Consider the following 10,200-nt stretch of genomic DNA (forward strand, 5'->3'; position numbering starts at 1 on the left):
GCTACATGCAAGCAGAGGAATATGTGTGGCACCTACTGCTGTCCAGCCAGCCAGCTGTGAGAGCAGCAGTGTGAAAAGAGGAGGGGGAAAGCTTCAAAGCATCACCAGGGAGGAATACAGCATGCAATGACATTTTAGAAACATATTCTTGGCTCTGAAAATGGTCTAGATAAGCAAGGTAGCAGACAATATGTAGATTTCTTATTTAAATGGAAAAGAACAGCAGGACATTGCTTCAGATGTGCTTCCTTACTAAATCTGCCTGCTAGTTTTTGAGTCTGAGTCATCTCTATCTTAGTATGCAATGTATTCCACCAAGTAATGAGATTTCTTTGAGTTTCCACTGTATTAGATTTCTCTGCACATCAAATATTTAATAAGAATTAGCATCCAGCCATCCTCCCTCCTCCCCTCCACAATAATGTTAACTTCTACTGAGACACCAACATTTTGCTATTCACAGTGCTGCTTTGAAGGGTAACTTAAAAAGCCCTGTATTTTTCCAAGGGATTTGCTCTGACCCTTTGCAAACACACAGTAATTAAGAAAAAGAATGACCAGCAGAAAAAGGTATGGCAAACTGAAGGTGTGCAAAGAGACTTCTCATTAGTCTTTGTGTCAGTTACAGTATCTAAGGAACAATTTCATAGCAATAACATATTTATTTGATGTGGCACAGATATCTGGGCTCACTGTTACGGATGGCATTTGCTCTTAATGCTTAAAGCACCTCTTTAACAAAATGGCACTCCATAAAAATTTAGTGTGTTCCTGCTGTAATTAAAAAGCCCTAGTCATTTTTGCATTTATGATATAAACTATAATAGCTGTAAAATCCCGCAATTAATTTGCGCCAACATTTCATACTTGAGAAATTCTCATTACAAATTTCATTACTTATTCACTTATCTGTAATTTGTCCTATATAACCTAAAGAATATTAACAAATTTAGAGTCACTTTTGCTCTATTAAAAGCTAAATAGAAAAGCCTTTCACCTAGCAAGCCAATTGTGATAACATTCTCAAGCCTGCTCCAAAATGGTGGTCAGGCTACACAAAAAGAGATATTCTTTATGAAGCACAAGCCATAAATGACTGGCTAAAGCCCTTTGTGATGAATCTCAAGCTGTTCCACTGCACCCTCATCAGTTTAAAAGCACTACAAAATTTGAGTGCCTTACAGTGTGCCTGTGAAGATGACCCACAGCTAAGGGCAGGACTGGCAATAAAGCAGCAAGAAAATGATGTCTCCAGACAAGAGTGACTATGCAGGCATCCAAACAGAGGGATTTCTGTTCCCTCTTCAGTTTGCTTCCTGCTGATCACGGTGATAATTTGTACTCTGGATGTCTGCAGGACTTAGGGGGTTGTAAAATCTTGAGGAGCTCTGACACAAAGTCCCAGTTTCCCTACAAATAAGTGATGGTGGTACCAGAACAGGGCAAAAGGAAGGACCAGCAGGAGAGGGCTGCACACGTGGGACAACAGGATGGGGAGAGAAACTTCTGCTGCTCTGTAGTTTCTCCCACCTGCTGAATTCATACAGTGTGGCAGCAAAACCACCCAACTCCTCTCAAAATTTTGACCATATTTTCTTCATGGCTTTTTCTTCTCTGTCATCTCATGTCGGACCAGAACTCCAACCCAACAGATGCCAGAACTCCACTGAAAGCAACTGAAATAAAGAAAATTATGTCCAAGACTGCTGACAATCCCTTCCTCTATCCAAGTCCACTCCAACTTTCCCCAATTTCAAAACAGCATTTCCAAACATGCCTTTCATGAACTGTCACCCTCTCTGTTTATTTTAACTCATTTTTACCCAAAAGAGGATGCTTTACTCCTTTCCTAGTTCTTAACTATTCATAGGACAGTACCACTCACCTCACTCACTGTACTTGGGTTATTCTTGCCAAGTCTTGTGAATGATGGTAAAATACAATAGAAGTGACAATAGAAGCCAGGAGGGAGCAGACAGGAAAAGTTGAAACTCAGATTGGTCGTCTGGCAAAAAAGAAATAAAGATATTTTCTTCCTCAGGATGCAAACTCCCCCCCAAAAAATAGCCCATTGAGCAATTTGCAATACAGTTGCAGTAGCACAAGCTTCAGGCATGTCCTGAGTGTTTTCTGATATGCTAAGAAGAAATAATTTATGATCTCCTAAAGAATAGGTAGGGTGAAACAACAGAAAATAAACTGGGATACCATCAACCTCATTTAACTGAGAACACTTAGAAAAGTACAAATACTAAGATTTGATACCAATGGGAAAAATGAACTTGGACTGACTTTGCGTCTTGACTTTGCAAACATTATGAAATCCACTATAATCCATTATGCAAATTAGAGAGATGATATAGAAAACAAGGCCTAAAAACAAGTAGCTTCACCTCCCTGCAACAGAACAAAGCCTAGACATACGGGATCAGGACAGTGTCACTCCGTTTCCAAAAAACTAATTTCACAATGAACAGAGACTCAAATATGAGTACACATGTCTGTACTACATAAAGACACACATATATCCTCTCCATCCCAAAAATATATAACACTATATTGGCATTTTACTAGCTTTTATACAACATTCATTTTATTTCAATCTGTAATTAACTTCCACAAAATTTAACTGTTAGACAGGAAATTACTATTCTAGCATAAATAATCTTGCTTCTGAAAATGGCAGCTTTAACACAATCAACAACACAATCCATATATGAAAGAAAATGGCATACTTATTAGCTTTGTGTGCTCCACATTTCATAGAATACTGTGGTGTAAATTGAAATTTTATATGATTTAATAAACTTATATGATATTCAAGTACCCAGATAACTCTAACAAACTGTACTCCTCTCTTAATCAGGGCTCTCTCTTACATGCGAGGCTCTCTTTCATTATCAAAGGCTTAGCTTAGCTTATGACAAACCAGACACTATTAAAGTACCTTCAGAAAAGTACATTAACAGCACCACAATCCTTCAAATATCCTCCCTTAATTCTGGAGGACAGTTGTTGTAAAGGGCAATATAAGGCCTACCTTTCTTCCACCATGAATCAACTCTGCAGCAAGTTATCCAGCATAATTTCCATTGGGCTGTACAGCAGAACAGTGGGAAAAACCAAATACACACAGTTACAGGCATGTGTGGGGATTTGCATCAAGATGACAGATACTAAAATGGAATAACAGAAAAATTTGGAAAGGAGAAAGGTTTATTTGGCCTCAAATCACTGGTTAGCTCAACAGATTATACACAAAATTTAAAGTTTCTTTGGTGCATTAGAGGCAATATATGATGCCATATGACGCTGTTATCTTTCAAAAACTTGCTCGCCCATCTAGACAAATGGTCCTCTGTAAAAAGAGGAATGATGCACAGGGCTTCTGGTTGGAACTAATTGTGTTCTCCTTAAAACCTGTGTAATGCATTGTGTGTACTGGGTACACACACACCACTCTGCAGCTGCCTTAAGAACAAAGACCATCAGTACTCTGACATGGCTATTTTTTATATGCTGGGTGCCATCACTTTTCTTGCCAGGATTATGACACCCTTGACATTCTTCCCTGTAGAATTAAAGGGTGCCTGGTAATTAGGGTCAATGTTTAGCCAGGTTATCTGCAAAAAAAGTATCAATGAAGGAATGATTCAGTCAGGCCACCACATTCCCTATAAGCCACCCTCAAGCATTTGCAAACAAGTCGAGTGAATGAAAGATGTTCCAGTTGCTTCCTTTGCTGCACAAAATGTCAGCAGAGCTATAAACAGGGGCTTTCAGAGGCAAAGGAATTGTCACTGGTTTTTGTTCTCTGCTTGTAAGTTTTAAACATGACCTTCCACCCTAGGCTTTTAATGTATTTTTTTTACTCCAGAGTACAGGCCATTGCCCCTAAATTCATGCCTGAAATACATTTTCTGTGTTTGCAACACTTTTAGAAATTATGTTTATGGAATATCCTTGGAAGAGAATGAACTCTTTATTCATAATACATAAGCTTTACATTTTTAATAACAGAATTAGACCTTCACTGATTTTATAACTATACTATTAGCCAACACACTCTGGTTTCAAATTAATTTGAAATAACTCACACAATGACTTTCTGCAGTCAGGATTGGAGAAGCATGGACTTTGAAGTAGGCAGAGTCTGTTAAATTAAGCAGTAATTGCAGCTCCTGCTAATGAAAGCAGGGAACATTTTCCCTATTCCTTTGCACATAGCCCAGATTTCTTCTGCGACGGCAGAATGGATGAGCTGCTGATCACCTTTCGCTAAAATCTGATTTCAGAAGTGACACAGAGGTCTCTGAATAAACTGCCTTTCTCAGTATATTTTCCCTGCTTATTGTATCATGCAAATAGGTCTCCTGCATAATGATAACGTAAATGAACACCAGCACAAATTCCATGCCACCTTCTCATTAAAGAGCCATGATCAACATTTTCCAGCCTCAGTAGGATCACATCCCACTGTGCTGAGATGCACAAACACACGTGACTGGAGACAGACCTCTGCAGATCTCCGTGACTCGCTGCTCCAAGGGAAGAAGGCTTCCCTTCAGGACATGTGAGAGAGCTTTTCTGAGGGAAGATTACAATGTTTGCCAATCTCTGACATAACTAGGGCCTAGCTGTAGTGTTTAGGTGCTGCTATAATGTCATTATTTATTAAACAAGCCATATGAATCCATAGTGTATACACATGCTGGATTTCAAGACCAGTAAGAAACACACATGATTGTGGAACAAAAAGTATCTTTGGGAAAATAGTATTGGGATAATGTCTCAGTCACTGGATCCTAATAGTGTATGGAGGGGTTAATTTCAAAAGACACAGCATCTGCAAATAAAATGTTATATTATCTTGGAGTGGAAAAAACTCATGCCACCCTTCCCTCCAAAGTCTTCTAATATCTTAAATTTTCACAGGGCTTAATACTGCAGTACTGGACTCAAGAAATCCCAGCTACTTTTGAAAAGGCTACTACTGCAAACCTGTAGTAATATACCCAAAATCCAACAACATTATCCCCATATATCAGGGGGGGGAGTAGCTGAAGCTGTTTGCTTTGTTTGCATACTTCAGAATCATCTGCTTTCTTTCCTGCAAATGTTTCTGCAGCCAAGTCAAATAGACTGACACATGCTAAGAAAGGCAGCTGGTGCTGGGCAGTTTCTACCCAAGGAGGAGAAAATGCTCTTTACTTTTGAGGGCTGACAGGTCCTCATATGATAAACCTGTCAAAAGTGTTACCTAACATTGTTGTCTGCATTGCAATCTGTCTCCCAGTAACTCTGGGTCTGAGTAGCAGTAATAGAATTAATTATACTTCATTTTGCTGTCTTTAACAGTATTGACCAAATTTAAGAACAAATGAGAAGCGCTTATCAAGCTTGAAGAAAATAATCCATCAGTGGCACAATTTAAATTCTCTGCAGTTCTCTTATTAATCAAAGTAACACTTACTATCCTATCTTCACTTCCCATTAACAGTCATTAAGCACTGTTGCTGATTGAAGCAATTTCTTTAGGGATCTCAACCTCATTTTTAAGAGAACCTTCTACAGTGGAAAACAATATCATACAGGAACAGCGACTTCAAGAGAGGAAGAAGGTTCTTCAATCATGTTCTGACCTTGACGTTTCCCTGCAGCAGAAGTTCACTAAGTACACAACCAACATGCTCTAAACTTCTGACTTCTTTCTTCCAGCAGCACCAGTGCCCCTGTATTAATCAGGGAGGAAAACACCACTTCAAAAGATGGTTATAGCAAGCAGGATAAGTGTCTTTAATTATTGTACTGGCCTGCATTGGTGATTATTATTTACAGAGTCTTTCCATACACATGGAACCAATAAACAAACAACAAGAAAAATAAAAACAAACAAACAAAATAACCCCTCCCCCCCCCAAAAAAAAAACCAGCTTATTCTGTCATCTTACTGTCAACCCTCAGAGAAATCCAAGCTTTGATAAATCTCAAAGGTAATATATGGTACAGGAAAGATTTCTGATGTTGACTTTTTCTCCCTATTATAAACAATGTCACAGATTGATAGCTTTTGTTGGAATAAATGCAATTCTTCTCAGAGGAAACCTAGTACCTGGATGTAACATAAAGGGGCAGGGAAACGCCTGGGCTATAAGCACTGAGCTGCAGCAGCACAAATCAATATGTGTTCAGGGCTGGAGGTGCATTGTCTGAGCTCTACATTGTCCATCCTGGACTTGTAGGTGGGACATGATCACATGGGGTAGCAAAAAGATTTTTAAAAGCATTTAATGGCTCAGAGGGGCTCCTGTGACTCTTTGCACTCTCAAGGAGTTTATTTCTGTGGAGCGTGTTTTTATGGGTGCCTTGCAAAGTCCTAAGTTTACTGATTTTACAAGTCTTCATCTTGTGCAATTGTCCCCCGACTCAGCACCTCCCAGAGTATTTCAGTTTCACTGCTTTAAACAGTTCTAGGGAAAATGGTACCTTTCCTAAACAGCACTGTGAGGCTGGAGAAATCAGGGCTAACCCTTATTTAAGCAGTAGCAAAAATGCCAACCTGGTGTCATAACCAGGTTTATGTGCAAGGCAGATGTTCGTCACATCACAATTCAATTCAGAAAAGACATATTTCAAAGTCTGAAAAATGCACCTCACCATTTCCACATTTCTTTCAGAGAAGGGTTTTTATTGACTGGGCATTTTGTTACCCATCTGGCTCTTGGCCTTTAAACACAAATTTTTCTGACTGGTGGCCAAACCAACCTAGTATCAGCCTTGTTTGACTCAAACCTCCACCATTCAAGAGCTCATAAGATTGATCATCAACGTTCACACTGTGAACTGTTTCCAAAGTTTCCCACCCATCATACTGAGTAACTGAGTTCACTTTATCCTTTCAGGGAAGAAAAATCCATCAGTGGTGCTAAATATAGAGTCATCACTTCTGCTTAAGAAGCACTTGACCTGAAAATTAGTGACTGCCAGGGAATATTTTAGGGAATAATCACCAGATATCTGCATGGATCTCATTCTGTCAATGTCTCACTTGTCAAAAAACATGTTACTGGCCTGAGAGCCATTGGGTCTATCCTAGTGCAGCTATTTCATCCCCACTGCCACAGTCCTTCCACTTTGGGGAAAGAGAGAAAGAAGATAAAAGTTTGGCTGTGTGTTCTGCCTACTTTCCACATCCACTTGTGTTTACACTTTATGAAAGTACAATGTGACCTTGGAATTTGGTGGCCAGACTGCATACTGATTTCATCCACATATAAACAGGTTGAGTATCAGGTTGGCAAAATTCAGTCTAAAATAAAGAGAAGAACTAAAGACTACTTAACTCCTATGCAGCTAATGACACAATTCCAGATCCCACTATATGAAATGTTAGACTAGATTTTGGATCAATGTAGTACCTACTTCCATTAAGCACTTTAAAAGGAAAACATCTTACCAAATGTCCCATTAGGCTGACAAATTTACAACACTATGAATTGAAAAACAGAATACAGCACTGTGTTCAGGGAGTATACTCTGTAGTATTTCTTCATCTATATGAAGAAGGTTGGATAGCCTATCACATACTTACTTTCTCACTATTTATCAGGTCCAGACATGTGTATTAAAGTAAATTAACAATCAATTGTTGAGTGAATTATGGCAACTGTAGTGGGACTGAATAGATGCACATGGGAACATAGTACATTTAAGCTTCCATCTCTGCATATGCCACTTACCATTAATGCTAAAGATGATTTGGGGGAAAATCTTTTGCCGTTTACTCTCATACAGAGGACATCTCCCTGCAAAACCCATGCTGTCGGGTGCAAACATTCAGCTCTATCCTTCAGTGGATCCATGTGGAGGCATAAAGCTGCGCTGGTAGAAAACCTAAGACTGTCTTGATGTACATATGAGTGACAGAGTAAAATAATTTAAATCAAAGGAAGTATAGGAATAAAAAACACTATAAGAAGATAGGAAAGCTCTGTGCACAAAATCTTACCTTCTCTTTCTCCTCTGAGTTTAGCCCTGGTTTTAAGTCCTGTAAACCAGACAGTGTACAAAGCCACTAATTGGAGCACAGCTATTGAAATAATTTATGCCATAGCATCCATAGCTTTCTATCATCTTTCTAGGGCACTAGGCCTGCAGTAGCCATGTATTCTAATAAGTTAACTCATTGCATTATATAGCCTGTTAGTCAAACGAATTGTTGGGTACAATCTGTTCCCAGTCAAGCCAGGGAAGGCTGTTTGTGCAACTACAATGATATTTTGCAAAAAGTAAGCACATTTACTACCATAGTCATAGAGCTGTAGATATGTTTGTCTTATTAAAATGGACAGATATATGATAGGACTAAGGGAAAAAGTTAATTTTTAATCTTATGCTTTTAATTTTTAATGTGAGCACCATATTATGATAAGCGCTTCCAGCACATCTTACATAATAGAAAAATAAAATATCTCTGCACAGAACCCAGAGTCATATAATGTTGAAGGTCACTTGCCATACAACTTCACAAAGAATCCATTGATATGATGTGAGAGCGAGGTAAATAGATGTAATTAAAATATGCTAAAACCAATAATAAAAAAGCCTGGCTTTTGTTTACTCTGGAAGCGAGCAGGAGCCATATTACCTCTGCAAACTATTTTCACTTAGCACGATTCAGGCGGAGTTATTGCCATGACCTTTTAAAAACGTACAAGTGCGGAATCTATAGCCTTTGGGAGGCACCGCTGCGGAGGCAGAGCTGGCCGTGCTCTGGTGCTGTGTATTTCTGCATCAGGAGGCAGCTGAAACCTAATTATCCTCAATCACACCGAGGTGAGGCCAGGGCGGTGACAGGCCCTGTGCAGGTTGTGGAGGTGGGCACATGCCCATGGGGACACCGCTGTGGGCACGAGCATGTACCCACTGCTCGCTCAACACCCACCAGGGGAGACTTAGGGATGAGTTATAGGCAGTGTCACTCTCTTACAATAACAAACACTGGTCAGAAACAGCAACCTGCAAATTATGTACAGGGAGCTGGCAGGCTGCCACCATCCCACAGACCTTGCAGCCACAAACCACACCAGATCACGGAGGTCATCACAATTCCTTGGTCTCCAGCCATCCAGTATTAAAAAATAACAGTTGGCTTATCAGCAACATTGCTGAAGCCCAAGGACAGCATAGGAAACCCCATTTTATATTTCTTCCTCCGCCTCTCCCAAAGCACTAGTCCTTACAGTTTCATCCTCAAAGGTCATGAATTGAGGTGGGGAGAGTCACACAAACCTCCTACTACAACAGGTGTTTGCAGCAGTGCCACTTCTGGAGCCATTGAGGGAATTTTGGAACATTCAGCAGAAGTCAGAGCAAATTTTTTGTAAAATTAATCTCTTCACCTGAAGGACAAAAAAACCCAACCAACCAAACAAACAACAACAAAAAAAAAAACACCAAAAAAACCCCAAAAAACCAACCAAACAAAAACAAACAAACAAACAAAAAAAAAAACAAACAAAAAACAAAAAACCAGAAAGAAAGAAAAAGGCTTTTTCAGAGCCAGTGACTGATTTTTCCAGAAATGCCTGTTTGCCTTTGAAACTTCACCTGCAAGGGGTAAGTCAAAATTCAGGCTTGCTCTCCAAGGTGCCAGCTAGTCTGGCTCATCAGAGCACTGGAGTGCCTGTGTCACCAGTGAGTGAGTCACTCAGGTGACCCTGTTTAGTGACAGCACCTTGAGCAGCCACCACGCCAATCCTGTGCTGCCTCTCTTATGGGTCAAGATTTGATCCCAGTAAGCAGAAGAAGCACAAATACTCCTAATGCTACCCTGGGTTTGTGGCTCAGTCCCCAAAACCCCTAAGCTAGATCTGAGCTGCTGCTTGGTGTTATTGGAGGGAGCAGTGCAAGATTTAGGGAACTTAAGTACAGAAGTAGACCCAAGACCTTTGTGCAGCAAGGCAGGAATACCATTGTATCACTTAACACTCATAAACAGTGCAGGTCAACAAAATAAGTTACTTTCTCTTTATTGCTCTTAAACCAGCTTTAGCTCTTTTTCCATATAGGAAATTATTTGCTGTGTTAATGTCCACTGAATTTCCATGATGACAGGACCTACCACACAACCACCACACAGAGCATCCTTTAGTACTCTGCTTCACAGTGTGCTCCCATTTCCACACGGGCTGGAAAGGG

The 10,200-nt window shown here is 39.9% G+C and overlaps 1 long non-coding RNA gene across 2 annotated transcripts in view; it reads right to left on the reverse strand.

Annotated features, from left to right (window-relative positions):
• Positions 1–348: 348 nt before the first annotated feature.
• LOC118684234 (uncharacterized) overlaps positions 349–10,200 on the reverse strand; it is a 12,336-nt gene continuing 2,484 nt past the window's right edge. Inside the window, exons 2-6 of one of the 2 annotated variants that reach the window (XR_004979790.2) lie at positions 7,740–7,903; positions 5,643–5,732; positions 3,041–3,097; positions 1,886–2,005; positions 349–1,676 (exon numbers count right to left, since the gene is read on the reverse strand). This is a non-coding gene — a long non-coding RNA (uncharacterized LOC118684234). The remainder of the gene's footprint in view (positions 1,677–1,885; positions 2,006–3,040; positions 3,098–5,642; positions 5,733–7,739; positions 7,904–10,200) is intronic. The other variant, XR_004979791.2, reaches the window with a different exon arrangement.

This window comes from Molothrus ater, chromosome 1, assembly GCF_012460135.2.
Source record: "Molothrus ater isolate BHLD 08-10-18 breed brown headed cowbird chromosome 1, BPBGC_Mater_1.1, whole genome shotgun sequence".
NCBI classification, from domain to species: domain Eukaryota; kingdom Metazoa; phylum Chordata; class Aves; order Passeriformes; family Icteridae; genus Molothrus; species Molothrus ater.